This window comes from Papaver somniferum, chromosome 1 (assembly GCF_003573695.1).
Source record: "Papaver somniferum cultivar HN1 chromosome 1, ASM357369v1, whole genome shotgun sequence".
Classification (NCBI taxonomy): Eukaryota; Viridiplantae; Streptophyta; class Magnoliopsida; order Ranunculales; family Papaveraceae; genus Papaver; species Papaver somniferum.
The window spans coordinates 150,840,155-150,858,558 of record NC_039358.1 but is presented as its reverse complement, the minus strand read 5'-3'; positions in this window follow the sequence as shown (position 1 = coordinate 150,858,558).

Genomic DNA, 18,404 nt, shown 5'->3' with positions numbered 1-18,404 from the left:
AAAATATTATAAAATTAAGGGAAAGGCACCACGAGACCGTGGTCACGACTGGACGACCATACCTTGGTTTCACGGTCCCACGCCTCCTCATTCCTTTATTTTATAATTATTTTCCATCATCTCATGGTGTTTTCCTCAGTTTCAGCGAAACCCTAATTTTGGCATATTTTCTCGAATGGACGCTCAATTGCACGTCAGAAAATATCAAAATTCTCAGAACTGAGACATGGACGTCTTGGGGACATGAGCATGTTATATTGATCGACCAAGATTGTCTCTTTGGTTTACAGAATCCGGTCCCATCAATTTTCACAGTTTTGACCTAATTTGCACAATTGCACGTATTAGGTCCAAGACTCTTCCAAACACTTTGGATTTTCATGAAGTGATCATCAGGCGGTCACGTGACTACCCAAGGAGGGTTTCATAACCCCATGGTCGGTCCCTCACTCCGTCATAATTAATTAGGTTTTCTCACCTAAGGCTCAGACGAGCATTTTGGAATAAATGATTAAACCAGCATTTAATCATTCTTTCACCAACAAATCGTCAACTCTTTAGGAGTTCTTTGTATTTGCTCAGGTGAGCATACGGACACTACATGGTTGATCCACGGTCCCATGTAGTCGCTCCCTCCTTCGTCCCATGGTTAAACTTATGACAAACCATGATCATCAATTGATCAAATTAGGGTTTCTGAATCCAAGGATCATCATTCCAGATTTCAACCTTAATAATTTTACGACGAACTCATGGTCATTAATTTTATTAATTATGCTCGGTTCAACGACCAATATTCTAATTAATATTTTTGGTACGCTGCTAATCCATCATATGAGCAACACATGCTCAGACGATCAAATATTCAACAATTCATCACATGAGCAACACTTGCTCAGATGATAAATATTTGCTCAAACCAAGGAATATTGGTTCAACAGTCAATATTCAACAATCCATCGAATGAGCAATACTCGCTCACTTCATCGTGAGAACTATACCTCTGTCTCATGACATGTTCAATTCATGAGTTTCAGAACATCATGTTCAACTTAGCAACTACATGGACTCATCGTCCCAACAAGCCACGAAGTCATCAATTGACTAACATACTACGGGACGTCAATCGTGTCACTTTGGGGGGATATCACTTAGGGTTTTGGTCTGGCGGTCTACGACACGTGTGTTCAAACACACGATAGAATGTGAGCAAGTCGTGCAATCAGTTGAAGGAATTCACGAGGTAGTGGGTGAAAAATCGACCAAGTCTCCACACGTTGAGCAACCGGTTTCAAATACGATCTCCACTTCCCCACTCCTTGATTCCATCAACTGTCACACTTCATGGGGTCATGGTGTCTAAAATTCCAGCAATATAAATAAGTCTCTGAATCATGATTGAAGGATCAACACAAACAGAACATCATCAATCTCACGTCTCATCGACAACACGAGATCATCAACTCATCAATTGAGCAACTACTCTCAATTGAGCAATTTCAATCATTCAGAGCTTATCATATTCAGAATTCAGACACCCGTAATCGTTGATTACCAATTCCAAACATTTCCCAGCTTCCCTCCTACAGATCAACCCATCCTCTCTTGTGACCGAATTTACTCTGGAACGGTCATTGTCCTGATTTAGGCCGGAGTACTACAGATTGATCTCTTGAATATAAAGCACCCCCTTTGCAGCGGTGCATCTGTGTGACGTTTAACATTTCGCTCGGTTCGAGGAGTCTCCTCCGTACGGTCGTCTCCTAAATTCCTTAAAAATCAGCAAATCATTTTTCCCCATCTACAGATTGGCGACCACAGTGGGAGATCATTCTCTCGGTTGCGATCTCACAATTTCACAAGATGGTTGATCTCAGGTCAGGATCAGTTACGAATCCTAACACAAACCATGCTAGCACTAGCAACAACAACAATCATAATATCCCGGAGACAATTCCGACCTCCAACACTTATGGTGGTGACATTACTCCTCCTCACGTCGAAGGTCATCCACTGTCTGGACGACACCCTGAAGAAGTCAGAGGAGATACACCACCTACCATTGATGATCTTATGAAAGCGCAGGAGACTCTTGCAAAGAATCAGACTGACATGGCTTCTACACAGAAGGAGATGTGTAATTATCTTAAAAATCTTACTGACAAGATGTCAAAGAAAACTCAAGAAAAGGGAAAGGAGAAGGAGAAATCCTCAGACGACGATCCTGAAGTAATCCCAATCCATACAGTAGAAGACAACGAAGTCCGCAAAACTTCTGCAGACAACTCATCAGCGAAGGGATCATCGAATTTCATCACTCGCGAGGATCTGGAACGCCTCTTGGAGAACCGTGGAAAAGACAAAACATCGCATGTCCATCGTCATCAACCTCCTTATCCTGCCGCTACACAGAGGATTCCACTCCCCAAAGGTTACGTTTCTCCAACCTTCACCTTATATGATGGAACTGGCAATGCTCGGGAACATGTATCTCGTTTTCTCGAATCCCTAGGAGAACATGAACATAATCATGTCGTTCGTCTCAAGGAATTCTCAAATTCTCTGAAAGGCAGAGCATACACCTGGTATAACAACATCGCACCAGGGACTATCAACAATTGGGGAGAAATGGTTAACACATTCTACAGGAAATACTTCTTCGTGTCAGAACAAGTCACCCTCTCCGACCTTGGAAGAATGTTTCAGAGGTTCAGTGAAAATCCCAATGATTATGTGAAAAGGTTCAGAGTCCAAGCCCTGGATTGTCACGACCCAAACGTCACGGAGCAAAAATTGGTGGACTTGTGCATCAATGGCATGCTCCCGGTCTACAGGGCCTTGCTGGAGAATCTTCGATTCCAGACTTTCTCAGAGCTTCACGAAGATCGTTTGGAAAGAACAAAGTCTACAAAGACTGAGGATTCAAAAGACACTCGAGGAAGCAGGCGTTTGATCAACAAACAATACAACCTTTAACCTTCAACAAATGTTGTCGCAGAAGGGAGTAAGCGAAAAGCAGAACCACAACACAAGCAGACTTCCTCCACCCCTTCAAAGGCACACAAGAAGGAGAATTCGAAAGTCCCTCCTCAGCATACGGAAGATCCAGAAGCACCTGATTTTCCTGTTCAATGGAAAAAGTTAATGAACTACTCGATGCCTGGATCCAATATGGGGGAATCAAATTTCCTTATGTCAAGAAGGAACCAACTGAAGAAGCCATGGAAAATCCTCGGTATTGCCGCTTCCATAGATATGTCAGCCATCCCACAAGTGATTGAAAAATTTTGAAGCACATATTAAAAGAAAAGGTAGAATCAGGAGAGCTCAACCTGGGGACTGAGGGAGTACACAAAAAACCCCTCCCAGTCAGAACTTTTACCATCTATGAACCTCCTGTCAAGGAAGCGGTCCAATCTCTGATCGAACATGTCTGCGAGTTGTTGTATCTTTCGAAAGCTCAAAGGAAAGACATGTTTGATACACTGAACCACATCGTGTCCGGAAAACGTCTGCTGATCCAAGAGACCACCTCCGAACCTTCAGCCACCGACAAAGAAATGTATGACTGGGGACTGCTCACCACAGTGCACATTAAAGGAAATGAGTTCAAGAGGGCGTTCGTCGATGTTGGTACCGCTGTCAACATCATCTCTTTGAAAACTCTTAGAGCTGCTGGTATTAATCGACAGGAAGCCATCCACGCTCCCATAGCAATTAGGGACCACGAAGGAATCTCCAGAGACGCATAAGGCTTCATCACTCTCAAAGTTACGGAAAGATTGATCTGCACTGAGGCCAAGTTTTTCATAATCTGGAAAGACCCTGGATACGACATGGTCCTTGGAAGAACTTGGATTCATGCTAAAAGGATAACGATGCCTTCAACACATCCTGTCATCGACAAGGATTCCGAGTCGGAAGACGAAGCAGAGGACGCACCACCGTTTGAGCATATGGAAGAAGTAAAAACTCTGATGGGACTTACGCAGGAACTTGGAGAAAATCCGCACACCTTTGTCAGAAGGTTTCGAGCTCAGGAAAGTCTTATTCCTCCTCATGCTCCAATATTACCAATGTTCAGATACGCTACTATGGTCCAGGGACTTCTCCCCATGAACAATTTAGCAGTCATCAGAAGCTACGAGTGGGTAACTTCACCTCAGCAATATTACACCCAATGGTTGGGTTCAGAACTTCTTCAAATCGGTCAGTCCATCGAGAGATTTATTGTTGAAGACCTGGCTAAGCATGATCAACAATATGCTGGATACTCTCTTCCGCGCGAGTGTCCATATGTGCCACAATCGTGGAATTCCGTCAAACAGGGAATTCCGAATCAGCGGAAGATATTCAAGGCACGATCGACCAAGCCTAACAAGTTTCATGAAGGGGACCTGGTTCTCAAAGCAGTTCAGCGCGGTCTTCATTCTACAAGGAACTCCAATTGGGAAGGACCATTCATGGTCGCTAAGTCCGTGGCCGGAGGATACTACAAATTGATCAACACAGATGACAGAACCCTGCCAGTAATTCACGAAAATTGGCTCAAGGCGTTTATCTGAAATTATTGGACATTTGAGGTATTGGGCGTTCGAAGCATTCATGGCGTTTGGATTTTCTTTCATTGGTATTTCAATTCCTCCAAAAAATTTGAAATACTTGCAGTTAGTATTTGAATTCAGCAATTTATCAAAATTCAGTTCATATTTCGTAAAAGAAAATCTCTATCAAATCTACAAGAAAATCCTTAACCATCAGTCAATCCAAAACCATCTAAATATCAAAACCCAAGTATAAACCTCACATCTCTCAGAAGTTCAGAAGTCCAAGAGATAATCAAAGGAAATCATCAAGAAAAGGCTTTCTCTCATCAACATCCTTCAATATTTGCAAAGCCGCCCTCTCCTTGTTCAACTCCTCGGTCAGCTTGGAAATCTTGTCCTCCTTCTCCTTCACAACATCATTGGTAAAGGGTATGTTCTTCTCACATGAATCCTTGATAACGTTTATTTGCTTGCGAAGCCATTTCACGTTGAGGCCAAGTCTCTCTAAATTCTCCAAGTTAAACTCCCAATCAAAGAGTATATCTGGAGTCACAATATTCCTAGGTCTGGCACGCATATCACTCACGACACGCAAGATAACGCCTACTTGCATGGTTAAAGCATAAGCACGCCCGGGATTCCTTTCAACGATCATGTGGCCAAACTTCTTCCATATTGTCTCGTACAAGCGTGCATATCCAGTGGGAACGTTGAATCCACCGATAAATTCATGATATGGGAGTGAAGTGTCAAATGGAGGATCAAAAGCAAATCCTGCAGTTGGATATTCATACACTATTATACAGTTCTCAGTCACTGGAGCGGCTTCCACAACCAAAGCAATAATTCCTTTGGTATTCTCCGCTGCTGTCTCGGTTTCTCCTATCACTGAGGCAACAACTATCTGGGTTTCCATAACGTCAGTAGCGACCTTCTCATGGCCTTGAAGTGCATGGATGGTTGTCTCTTCATCAATAACTCCAGAATGGTTAGAGTTATCATCGTTGGCTCCAGTTTCCTCAACTTCGGTATTTAACACCTAATACGAAGATTACATGAGGTTAGAGTCACGAATCCAAAGGATATTATGAAACACAGTATACCATCAAGAAAACATCATCAAGTTTCATCATAATACATTCAAGGAACAAGCAAATAACATAAAAGTCATGAAAATACGTTTTACGATGAGTCCTTCTGAAGAAACTGAACTCTGCTCTGTATTAAGAGATGAACTGGGAGCAATCTACAAGGGATTTGAGGATGGGTCATATACCATTCTCTTCGTATGGATGTCCTATACTACATATCAGAATTTCATGACAATCCGATGACCGAGCAAGTATATGTGGCCAAAATATCAAGTGATGCGCAATCTGAAAAAGTCTTGGAAGTCTCCTGGAAGTTTACTATTTCGCTCTTTTCAGGCCCTGAACGTGATCAAAACTTAAAAATATTCTTCACAAAAGCTTGGAAATTTTCCGGGCTTGAATTTGCACATGCAGATCATCAAAATCCGATTTCGGACGAAGATTCTACGACATTTCTACTAAAAAGCTGGGTTCTGAATTTTCTGACGACGAAATTTGACTGAGTTTTCATATATGCACATGGATTCACATTCATTCATTCAAAAATCAGCACTTTTATACTTCTATGAAGAAGGTACAGGGTATATGCTTACTTGAGAGGTATCCAAAGCGTTCAAGGATTTGGGATTGTCCGTGTCAACGATGGGAGGATCATTACTTTCATTCGGCTCCAAACCGCCCGTGTCTCTATTCTCAAGAGACGGTCGAGTAGCATCACTCTCCATTTCCATAACGACATCCTCCTGGACATATTCTCAAACAATTAGCGTTTCATCAATAAAGCATCATAATCGAACATGTGAAGAGATACTTACAGCTTCTTCTTCATCGCTCAAGTCAAGAATTGCTTGCTCAGAGACGGAGAACCGAAGACCATCAATACTTGATGGAGCAAAATTCTGCCACGGAATAACAATATCGGTTTCAAGATCCTAATAATATGGGCGAGAAAAAGTCACAACGAGGAAAATATTGGAAACTCACCAAAGCACCAACTGGGGACTTTACGGTATTAGGTAACATCTTATAACCTTTATGCCTGCCTTCTCCTCCATGAATAACCGCCTCAGTCTCTGAGAAATATACACCGATTCGAGGTCGTACGTTACGACCGTCCTATGGTAAAATTCAGTAATACAATCAGAATTCAGTTCTCATAATTTCATGAAGATTATATGAAGAAACATACCTGAGAACATCCTGGAGACGACTTTCGTTTATCACCAGAAAGATACTTCAATCTTGGTCGACTGGAAATCATCTCAGCTGAAGGAAGATCCTTGAATGGAGGTCTGGGAAATCTTACAAAGCCATGCAAACGCCCAAGTTGCTGATCCCAGAATTCTACATAACTTGGGGTTACATAGGCGAATCTATCAGAACCAGGAAACCAGTAGCTACTCCCTTCCACGTGAGTATGATCCAATGAGTCCTGAGTTGCTCAACTGATGGCTTCTTTCTCCGTATGGTTGGAACACACTGATCCATACCCATTTTTCGAGCTGCTTTATCAATATTATACTCCTCCACTGAAAGCTCTCCAAACATGGCTGATAGCAAATGACCAGGGGTGCAACTCAACATGAAAGGTCTTTCTCCATCACTCAGATGCGCACCAGACGTCAAACTCGTGATTTCTCCAGTATTGAAAGTCATCAGCTGAGAAACATAATCAGGGACTGACACCCACGGGCGAAAATTGAACTCAGATTCTTCATCTAACACATCAATGAAGCGTATTTTAGAATGAGGCTGCTTTGTGGACCAACGCATGATCATTATCTTTCTCAAGGAAAGTATGGCGCGCATCAGTATTCGGTCCTTGCAGAACATTACGTGGAATAGGTGCATAATTCTTAAAGTGATCCCACATCAAAGCTTGAAGAAACATCGTGTTCGCATAACACTCAATCTTCATAGAGCCGTTCGACACACTGGAGTCTATAATCAAGTAGTCCAGGTTGTAATACAAGGAGCCTAAGAATAAACTACCTATCGGAAGTTTCTCACCTTGATCCATCTTAATAGCAAAGGGAATCACAAAAGTCTTCAACAAGTTTCCATTGTCTTCAAAAACGTCTCTGGACAACCATAAAATTAAGAAAGCAGCAATGGGTTACCGTCGATGGGTTTATTAGAAACCTCGTCTTTGGGCCACCAGTGTGTCGACCAGGAAGCATAACATCCTTTACTACCAGCCTTATTCGCTTTCTCCATTGCAGCTGTCAAGACATGAGAAACGGAGGTCTCCTCATCTGAAAGATCCCCATGAAGATTGCCCGTGATTGGGAGATGCATCAGAGCTACCACGTCTTCCAAGGTAATGGTAAACTCCCCCCCTCTACATATGAAAGTGTGAGTGGGAATGCACCAGCGAGCAAACAGAGCCACAATACCACTTGCATCATGATAAATGAACAACTCTCCAGAATCTTGAATAGCTCTCGTCACCTGCGCCTGGTCGAGCATAGTCCTCACATGAGGAAAACCCAACATATGCCTCGCCCAGCCGGAAAATTTCTCCAAAGGTCGTCGAGAAAGCTTAAACTCTATAATTGATGAGGTGAAGATCCCTCGTTCAAGACAAAATCGAATCACTGTTTTAGGAGTTACCAATTTCTTCTGAGTAATAGTTCTGGGATTTATCAAAAGACGATACACTGGGGATTTCAAATGTTGCTCAGCTCCTGGAATATCTTTTTCAAAGAATGCATCATCTATGTTCGGGACATTCTTAATCCAAGGGGTTTCGTCTTCGTATCCCCCAACAGAAGTTTCATCCATGCATGTCTCATCTCTAGAGATATCATCATCAACGCACATCTCTTCCCTCGAGGCGTCGTCAGCTTGGGAATTGGTCATCTTTGCTGAGTAGCTGAAAAGGTTCACACTACATTCTACTTCAGTATGCCGTCCAGATATAAATCAAGGAAATACAAGAAAATATTTGGAACTCTGAACTCTTACCTCTTTACAATTCTACTGATGGTAGTAGTTATGCCGTAAGAGTTAACACATAAAGTTAGTTCGTTTTCTAAAACCTGCGATAATGAACGAGACTTTATTAATTCCCGAAACTGATTTTCATGAAATCGCGAAAACAATTTTCATAATGTGAACATTCACACAACTGACCTATGAAGTTTATAACAATAAAATATTTCATAATAAATATATTGTCTATCTTCGAAGGTTCCTCAAAACACACGTTTTGATTTTTTTCAAAACAACAATTAATGCATCGTTGCTCAGATAAATTCTCAAAGATTTTATCTAATTAAAAAAAACTCATGCAAATAAAATATACCATCATATTTTGCACAATATATGTCACGACTACATATAAAAAAAACAAACTATTTTTCCTTCGTATCGTCGTTATTTGTCTTTAAAACGAAGGTTTATTTCAAAATACTGTGAAAGCTCACATCTCATACATATGATAAAGTTTTGTATTTACATGAAAGCTCATAAGCAAAATTTTATCACTGGACACAAGTTCATCATATGAATTTTCCTTCGAGTCGTCGTAATTTGTCTTTAAAACAAAGGATTATTTCGATTTCGTGAAAATTTACTCCTTTTATGATAAAACCGTGGTACACATGAAAGCTCATACACTAAGTTTTATCACTGGACCTAGGTTCATATACTAAAAAAAGAAATAAAATCTCTCCTAAATCAGGGATTATAGTTAGTTTTCAAAACTAACGATCGAACGAACATACGTTTTCAAAAACGAGGATTTTTTCATAAAACTCACACTAATATACACACATGTATATAACTTCATCATGATCAAAGCATGAACAACCCATGATACTCATGGACATCAACAACAAAAAAAAAACACCTGGGCGAGTTGGCCGGAATTTGGCCGCCGGCGGCGGCGTTGAGTTCAGGAAATTTTCTCCTGTTCGTGAAGGTGAGGGCGTGATGGAGAACTGGTCGTGGAGGAATAAAAAAAAGGATTAATCCCTTTTATATTAGTTTTTATTTCCAAAACCTAATTTTCTAAGGATTTCCTTATTGGGCCCAACCCGCGAATCCTAACCGACCATGGACTAGTCGTCCAAACCAGCAGTTTCACACCAATTTATGCTCATCAAATGATGCTCTAATCATGACACTGAAGCCTTCATCAAGTCATAGTTTGCTCATACTCTCGAAATTCGGTAATGTCCTAACTTACGACTAAGTTCAATTACTTGTATAATTTACGACCGGAAAATCACCATTTAATGCTGACTCAGGAACATGGCTTTCCTCAGTAAGCAGGGGACTTAATGTAGATGGTGGATTTTCAACAAGGGCTAAAATCGTAAACTCATGATTATACGAGCCTATGATCCAGCAATCAGACGTGAGTATCGAGGCACGGGTCTCTCATCGAATTCTCAACAGAGAGTACTTTCTCTCAGAGTACATGTAGATATATAGTCTCACGACTAGACAACGACATATCTCATGAATACTGAACACTTTCAGTGATTATTTCTATATAGTATCACGAGATGGACGTCTCCTAGACAGCTTGCTCTGCTAGTATAGAGCGATAACGTCTTCAGGAACAAACAACGAGTTTACCCTGACTATATAAAGGATATGACTTACCGACAAGCTCATATCGGGATAATTAATGCTCCTAGACAGCTTGCTCTGCTAGTATGGAACCACAAAGTTAATTATTCCTAATTAAGATTAATTCTGCCATGACATTCAATATTGAATTCCCAGAATAATCTATTATTGCTCCTATTCCATGGTCGAATCCACGACTGGTCCCATGGAGTGGCAATAAAATTGCTCCTATTCCATGGTCGAATCCACGACTGGTCCCATGGAATAACAATAACTATATTATCTCATTACTCCGATTTCATGATCGAATCCACAACTGGTCTCATAAATGGTAATAGATAAAACTTAATTACTCTGATTCTATGGTCGAATCTACGATCCCATGTCGTGATAAATCCCACACAAGTTTTATATTTTTAATGCATTTTTATTATTTTCCATGATTTGATGAAAATTCTCTCATTTTATCAAATCTCCTTCGTCTCGAGGAAACTCCTCGGCTTCATGGTGTTTTCATAAACCCATGAAAATAATATAAAATTAAGGAAAAATAGTATGGGGAATGACCATTGGCCAACCGGCCATGCCTTGGTCCCAGCCGGCCCCACACCTTATGATTCCTCATTATTTTATTATTATTTCTCTGATTTCATGAAAAAACTCCTTGATTTCATGGTATTTTGCAAAAAATTAGGAAATAAATAATATAAAATTATGAAAATTTGTGGGACCGGGTCCTAGCCGGCCGACCATGCCCTAGCCGGTCCCACACGCCCCTTTATTTTATTATTATTTATTTTATTTTCCTTAAATTTATCAAATTCCTTGATTTCATGGTATTTCTCTCAAATTAGGAAAAATTCTCTCAAATCATGAAAAATACATTAAGAATATATATAAAATTATGAAAACTTGTGGGATCGGGCCCTAGCCAGCCGTCCATGCCTCCCATGGCCTCACACGCCCTTGTTTTTATTATTTTAATATTTTTGCTTCCTTGAACTCATGAAAACTCCTTCACTTCAGGGAAACTCCCTAAATTCATCAAAACTCTTTAAATCCATGATATTTTCATAAAATCATGAAAAATATTAAAAATTAAGGGAAAGGCACCACGAGACCGTGGTCACGACTGGCCGACCATACCTTGGTTTCACGGTCCCACGCCTCCTCATTCCTTTATTTTATAATTATTTTCCATCATCTCATGGTGTTTTCCTTAGTTTCAGCGAAACCCTAATTTTGGCATATTTTCTCGAATGGACGCTCAAATGCACGTCAGAAAATATCAAAATTCTCAGAACTGAGACGCGGACGTCTTGGGGACACGAGCATGTTATCTTGATCGACCAAGATTGTCTCTTTGGCTTACAGAAGCCGGTCCCATCAATTTTCACAGTTTTGACCTAATTTGCACAATTGCACGTATTAGGTCCAAGACTCTTCCAAACACTTTGGATTTTCATGAAGTGATCATCAGGCGGTCACGTGACTACCCAGGGCCGGTTTCATGACCCCATGGTCGGTCCCTCACTCCATCATAATTAATTAGGTTTTCTCACCTAAGGCTCAGACGAGCATTTTCGAATAAATGATTAAACCAGCATTTAATCATTCTTTCACCAACAAATCGTCAACTCTTCAGGAGTCCTTTGTATTTTCTCAGGTGAGCATACAGACACCACATGGTTGATCCACGGTCCCATGTAGTCGCTCCCTCCTTCGTCCCATGGTTAAACTTCTGACGAACCATGAATTGATCATCAATTGATCAAATTAGGGTTTCTGAATCCAAGGATCATCATTCCAGATTCCAACCTTAATAATTTTAAGACGACCTCATAGTCATTAATTTTATTAATTATGCTCGGTTCAACGACCAGTATTCTAATTAATATCTTTGGTAAGCTGCCAATAATCCATCAGATGAGCAACACATGCTCAGACGATCAAATATTCAACAATTCATCACATGAGCAACACTTGATCAGATGATAAATATTTGCTCAAACCAAGGAATATTGGTTCAACAATCAATACCCAACAATCCATCGAATGAGCAATACTCGCTCACTTCATCGTGAGAACTATACCTCTGTCTCATGACATGTTCAATTCATGAGTTTCAGAACATCATGTTCAACTCAGCAACTACATGGACTCATCGTCCCATCAAACCACGAAGTCATCAATTAACTAACATACTACGAGACGTCAATCGTGTCACTTTGGGGGGATATCACTTAGGGTTTTGGTCTGGCGGTTTACGGCACGTGTGTTCAAACACACGATGGAATGTGAGCAAGTCGTGCAATTAGTTGAAGGAATTCACGAGGTAGTGGGTGGAAAATCGACCAAGTCTCCACATGTTGAGCAACTGGTTTCAAATACGATCTCCACTTCCCCACTCCTTGATTCCATCAACTGTCACACTTCATGGGGTCATGGTGTCTAAAATTCCAGCAATATAAATAAGTCTGTGAATCATGATTGAAGGATCAACACAAACAGAACATCATCAATCTCACGTCTCATCGACAACATGAGATCATCAACTCATCAATTGAGCAACTACTCTCAATTGAGCAATTTCAATCATTCAAAGCTTATCATATTCAGAATTCACACACCTAGAATCTTTGATTACCATTGATTCCACACATTTCTCAGCTTCCCTGCTACAGATCAACCCATCCTCTCTTGTGACCGAATTCACTCTGGAACGGTCATTGTCTTGATTTAGGACGGAGTACTACAGATTGATCTCTCGAATCTAAAGCACCCCCTTTGCAGCGGTGCATCTGTGTGAGGTTTAACATTTCGCTCGGTTCGAGGAGTCTCCTCCGTACGGTCGTCTCCTCAATTCCTTAAAAATCAGCAAATCGTTTTTCCCCATCTACATCTAGAAAAACAAATCCTAAAACTAACACCCTACACTACTAGAGATGGTTTATGAGATAAGTATTATTCTTTTTGCTACATATATATAACCCCACAAATAAGGATCTAAATAAAAACTCCACATAGGATTAGTAGCACCCACTGTTGGAGATGCTCTTATGGTTTTGGGTTTAAAGCCCATTTAAAAACTCTTTAACCTATTTTATTGAAATGACTCTTAAAAAAGAATGAGGGTCATATGACTAAAGATGTTAAATGATGTTAAAATTTGATATGAACTCTATTCTTTACCTGGCTAAATTGGGGCCTATACCACTTAATTAGGACCTATAGCTAGATGACAAAAAAGGTCATTAGAAATCACCTACACACCACCCCTTATCAAAATAATTATCTAACTACCTATTTTACCCCTGATTAATTAGCACTAATTAATCGTATTAGGAGTTAATTTTATTTTGGATGTGAGATTAACTAATGTTAGAGAGTTCATCAAAACATCAAACATTTTGATTTTTTTTCGTAAACAGTACCCAAAATCAGTTTACGTTCATTCACTTGTAAATCGATTCTGGATTGGTGTTTACGAATTAACAGAGGACATCCATAATCGGTTAACTTTGACATGTTTATAATCCAATTCTCTAAATCGGATTTTACTTATGATACATATAAACCGATTGTTTCCTTTCATTATCAATTTTCATTCATTTCATTATTATTGTAGGATGCGTTTAGCATATGCATCAAGCCTTTTAACCCCTAGGCGACCCTAGTGGACGAGTTATAGTCTCGTGAGGGTTTACATTGAGGTCTACCCACAAAACCTATACAAAAACTTCTAAATCCATCAATCTTCCTCCTCCGAAGAAGACAATACAACATCCAAGTAGGCCGGGTTATCCTCCGGGATTCTTTGTGCCAAGAAGTGATAGCTTGCATCGAAAGCGAATGCTTCCCCCTTTTCCTCCAAGTAGCGCGCTTTCACGACTTCGTGCTACAAAAACACAAAACAAACTTACATTTGTTAATGGTGTTTCATTGGAAGATAAAACAACATGGGTTACGTAAAACAAACCACAAAAATACTCACAAATTGTGAAATGGACAAGGTGAAGGGGCGAGTGTTAAAAATCTGAGGTTGGAGATCCAAAAAAGCAAGTATCGCATTTTCGATGACTTGGTTCCTAGCGTGCTCTTGCGTTAGGATTCCCAAACTCTTGGCTAAATTTGTTGCGTACCCTAGCCCAAAAGGTTGTGGAATCCACCCTTTCGGAGGATTGACGTTTAAGTCGATTTTCTGCATACCATGCTTTGGTGATTTCCAAATCTTCGATTGAATCAAGTGAAGCCATTTCTTGTATGTGGATGTATGAAATGAGTAGTTGTGGAGTATATGGAGTGAGGGGGAATAAAATGATCAATTTTGGGGCAAATGGGGTCCAAGGGTGAGGTCTCTATTTATACATAAAGTCCCAAACGACTATTTTTTTTTGAAAAACGTGAAATAATTTGAATTAATCGGTCTTTTAGAAGGACCGTAAACCCCGATTGCCACAAGGAATCGGACTTTCTTGCGACCAACGTAAACCGATTTAAAAAACATCAGGAATCAGTTTATATATATTCATATGTAAACCGATTCTAGCTTGGATGAAAAACATCCAGGAAGAATGGCTTGCACAATCGGTTTATGTTGACATATCGAGTAAACCGATTGTTGGCATGTCAGGCTAGAATCAATTTAAACATTAAGTGCATTAAGTTCAACATAAGATCATCCAAAATAAAAATATTAACCACATAAATATCATCCAAAATATAAACATCAACCATCCCAAAAGACTTAAAACAACCACAAGTCTTGTAAACTTAAAGTTTTAGTATTTAAAAGTTAAACTAAAAAACTTAAGGAGCACCAGGAGCATTTGCAGGAGCAACAACATCAGGAGCAACATCACCACCACCAGCATCAGGAGCAGCAACAGCACCACCAGCGGCAACATCATCAAGAGCAACAGCTTCTGCATCATCCATGGCTATATGTTCAGCCATTTCTTCAAACAAACCTTCCAATTCTTAGTGGCGATCCCTCTCAGCTGATATAATGTTTCTCCTCATCCTAGCGAACCTCATGACCTCAACAAGCTCTTCCAGTGCAATCATATCAATCAATGCGAGGGCTTGTTCAAGACGGGTCTCATCTCCGAAAGCAAACTTATATAGGCTTCTCTCTGGCACTCTTTGTGGTTTGCTCAGAACATCCTCCAAGGTTACCTCTCGATTGTAAAATGCTAGGTGTGTGAAGTCCATTCTACATAAAAAAAATAAAAAAAAAATAAAAAAACAGGTAAGAAATCGGTACATATATAAACATAAGTAATCCGATTCTGAAGAGACTCAAAGAATCGGTTATGTGGTACATGTATAAAACCCGATTGTGGAAAGGAATATGAAAAGACTACAATAATCGGATTATACATATTACATATATAAACCGATTCTGGTGATGTATTTTAAATATTTCATTTCTACCACAAAATCGGGCTATGTTAATCATCATGTAAACCGATTACTGTGCATGCTCTTCATGGACGAAAACAAAACCCAGAATCGGTTTATTCGATAGGTCAATAAAAACCGATTCTGGGTGCAATCAGAATTTTGATTTGTCAAAAACGAAGATTTAAACATGTAAATCAACAAGATATGAAGAATCATAGATTGGGTTGATGGAGATTTACCTTTTTCTTGTGTGGATAGTAGATTCGTTGGAGAAGAAGATGAAAATTAGGGTTTTGAGAATTTGGAAAGATTATGATGGAAATAGAATTTTTTTTTTTAGGTTTAGTTTTTTTTGTTTTTGGATTTACTGAAAATAGAAATATTAGAATTTATATGAGAGAGTTTTAGTAATTAATGTGGGGGTAAATTAGTATTTTTTAGAACTTTGGGTGCCTATAGTAATTTGGTGGTGTGGGAAGGAAAATTTGATAGGACCCAATTAAGTGGTATAGGCCCCAATTTAGCCAAGATTCTTTAAGGGTATGATTGTCAAACCAACTTCAATATAACATATCTCGCAAACCATACGTAGGAACTTGACAAATTTTATATATTTAGAAAGGTTTTTGAAAGACCAATCCAACGAGCGTAAATACAAATATCAAATTATTCGTATTTTCAGAAATTTTTATCCTTAAATGATTTTTATTTATTTTTTCTTATTTGTGTGTAGATACTATTCACAGAATTTTTTTAAAGTATAACTATTATTAAAGCATTTGTTTTAGTGTGCAGATATTATCCACGACTTTTTTTGGTGTGCAGCTATTATCCACAGTGTTTTTCTAGTGTGCATCTATTATCCACAATGTTAATTAACCTTTCATAATGGTTTATACAATGTTAATTAACTTTTCATAATGGTTTATACTATAATATGTACATCAAATAAGTTTATAAAACCGATTTTTAAAGATGAACAAACACATTAATATGAAGTTATGTAGAAAATATCCACGACTAGAATCCGTGCAGGAAATATGCACAGCTAGAATATGTGCAGAAAATATTCACAGTTGTTTCAGGGCCAAGAGAATAATTTGCATAATTATTTTTATGACCCAGGGCCAAAAGAGTAAGACACATGTTTTCTAGGGTCACAAGAATAATTAACCCTAAAATCAATTAGGAAAGTAGTAATTAACGAGTTATCTATTAAAAAAGAAACCTTTATGGAAAAGGCAAATACCTCAATTTGTATTAATATTAATATGAACATCTTCTAACAATATTACTATATCAATAAAAAGAATTAGATAAAAAGTGCATATTTACACAATTGAAACCGGAAAAGAAAAAGACGAATTATGACAAAAAATACTTGAATACATGGACTGGTAAAGAATTTAATGTTTTCCTAATGGTTCAATACCATTGTAGTTGTTGATCGCATAATTTAGATGCTTCCACAGAGAGGAAGCAACATTCCTAAATTATTCTAATCAATTTCGATGATTGTTGGTCTTGTTTCCATTTTTTTTATTCGCATGTAGTCGAAATAGATCGTCATTGGTAATATATATGCAGTCGAAATGGACTGTCATTGATAATATGTTAGGTGATAATGCAATACCACCAAAATAAACCTCTAAGGCTAATGGAAACTACTTAAACAGTGTGTTGGAAATCTGAATAACAGTAATACGGTCTCCACTTTTATTTATTAGTGATATATATAGAGAGATCCTAAACCAATTTACCTAGATCTTAACAAAATTGATCCAATTAATACATGGTGGATGGAGATTGAATGAACCCCCTAGATAGACAAATGTAGGTGTTTCCAAGAAGATTTATTTTTTGTTGGTTGTTGACTCACAAAAAGCATGGGAGTTCCTTAACTTCTTGCTCGAGTAGAAATCTTGATTTACATGAAGAATATAAACCTAAAAGGTTTTTGAAACAATGAAAATGGTTAAAGGAGAGACATTGGATGAAGACAACTGAATGAGGAAAAAAGGAAAAAAAAAAGCGAAAATCAGTGGGAATAAGGTATGCGATAACCGATTACAAAAATTCGATCCAATTATCTCTAAATCGAAATGTTTTGGTGACGTCTCCTTTTTTTGTTCTCTCCAAACCACCCAAAAAAGGAAAACCCAACTGCTCATTATCTTTTTTCACTTTTTGTTGAATTGATCTCTATCTGTATGATTTCATCTGAATATTCAGATCTGTCACGCAGATTTGAGTATATTATTTCATATTTTTATGTTTTTTTAAATAAAGCGGTCACTATCTCGTGTGCTCGTAAGAATATTTTAAGGTTTTCTTTTTTAGTTTTGATTTTAGTAATTTGTTCAAATATCCTGAAGGAGTTATATTGATTTTAACAATTGTTTCAATTGAGTGTCGAAGACGATTTGCACCAACATGATGCAATTCCATTTATCTAATAAAGACTTATTCACCAGCCTCAAGTTTTTGATGCAAATGCCATCTTTTTTCTTAAGCCTACAATCTTTCAGCCAAGCAACCCAACTCATCTTCTTGTTATCATCATTATTCCCCCAAAAAACTTTCTCATTACTCTATTAAGATTTTTTTTCTTCAACTTTTAGTCAAAATAATTCCCTCTGCTTTGTTTAGGAATTTGTTTTCCAAGGAGCTAGCCTACTTTTGTTGTATTCTCTCAACTAAACTGCCAGACTTCTTCTAGTTGCACCAAATGGCATGCCTAAATAAGAAAGGGGGAGTGAGTCAACCTTACATCACACTT